Source organism: Etheostoma cragini, chromosome 9 (assembly GCF_013103735.1).
Source record: "Etheostoma cragini isolate CJK2018 chromosome 9, CSU_Ecrag_1.0, whole genome shotgun sequence".
NCBI lineage: Eukaryota > Metazoa > Chordata > Actinopteri > Perciformes > Percidae > Etheostoma > Etheostoma cragini.
In genome coordinates this window covers 392318-393916 of record NC_048415.1, presented here as the reverse complement: position 1 = coordinate 393916, position 1599 = coordinate 392318, and the positions used below count along the sequence as shown (strand labels likewise).

The following is a 1599-nucleotide window of genomic DNA, read 5'->3' as shown; positions in this document are numbered from 1 at the left end:
GTATTTAGGTGGTTTATGTATTTAGGTGGCTTCTGTATTGAGGTTGTTTCTGTATTTAGGTGGTTTCTGTATTTAGGTTGCTCACACAGGCTCCGGGAACGTGACAGGCCCGCCGGCCAATGGCAGCGTTGCTGGGCTCCCCTGCAGCGCTGTGATTGCTCGGCACGGTGACAGAGGGCGGGGCTGAGAGATTACAGCATCTCTCCGGGTCTCGGTGCTGATCCAGCGGACATCTGGAGCTGCTGTGCCCGAGAACCGACGCTCCGAGCCCCGAACACCGACCTCCAGCGCCGACCAGCCCGGGTCTGGTCTCTGTTCCGCGGGGAAAACGCCCCCCGTGCTTCGTTGTTTTTTTCACGCCTCTTGGGCTGGATCCCGGTCTCGAGACTGCAGCCTCCCCCCGGAGCCGTTCCTGATGAAAACACCGAAACTACGGATGAATCCCGGGAGGACCGTGATGGACTAAAGAGATCCGGAATCTGAGAGGGTTTTGAGGCCCGAGAGAAGCTGCGACACATCCGGACCTGGAGCGTCTGGTCCCGGTTCCTGCTCCAGTCTGGACTCAAGACTCCCCCAACGGTTGGATCAGGACCGTTCTGGGGTATTTTAAGGACTACATCTTCTGTGTTTTACTAGTATTTTCGGGGGATATTTGTGTATTTATTGTGTAGTAATATTTGTTGATATCCAGCGGTGGATTAACGCCCAGCGGGATCATGAGTCCCCCCCCCATGCTCCTCTAATCCGGGTTTAAATCTAAGACCTGATCTGGATTACTCTCTGCGCCTCCGTTACATCCAACCCGGGCTGAACCGGTCCCGGTCCCGGTCCCGGGGGACACCGGATCCGGTTCCTGGTTTCGCGGAGTTCTGCTGTCAGATATTGTAAATCTAGATATTTTAACTTTTGTTAATTTTTCTACTATTAAATATGTTTTATTCATATATGTTGAGGATTTTATTAAAATACTTAACTAGTATTTGGGGATATTTTAAGAATTGTATTAAAATAACTTTTTGAATTTTATTTGTATATTTTACTCATAAATATTTTTTAGATATTTTATTAATTAAAATGGTCTTGAATATTTTGGATTTAATTTACTAATTTTTATACTTTAAAAAAAAATATTTATAATTTTTTTAATAATTCTTTATGATTATTTTACGTTTGAGATTTTTTAAGAATTATTTTTGTATATTTTATTAATTGTCAAAAACAAATATACATATTTACGAGCATATTCCTTTGATGTGTACAAATATCTTTAAGTATTTAAAAAAAATGCCTATAATTTTTAAATTTTTCATATTTTATTAATATTTTTGGGAAATTTTAGGAATTTATTTTGTATAATCTATTAATTTAACTATATTTTATTGAGATATTTCAGATATTTTACAGATTTTTTAAACATATTTTTGTAGATCTGGGACTCGGTTGCTCCTGGTCCTGGTTTCGGGGAGTTGTTGCCATGCCGACGTCCCGGCCTGGTGCGGCGCCGGTGGAGTTCTGGGTGGACGGGTCGAGGAGGGACGGAGCGGTGGAGGAGTTCTACACCCTGAGCTCTGAGCTGGGCCGGTAACACACACACACACA

The 1599-nt window shown here is 43.1% G+C and overlaps 1 protein-coding gene across 1 annotated transcript in view; it reads left to right on the top strand.

The window, feature by feature from the left end:
• LOC117950777 (macrophage mannose receptor 1-like) overlaps positions 1 to 1599 on the top strand; it is a 31215-nt gene that overhangs the window by 3799 nt on the left and 25817 nt on the right. The gene's annotated exons all lie outside the window — the stretch shown is intronic.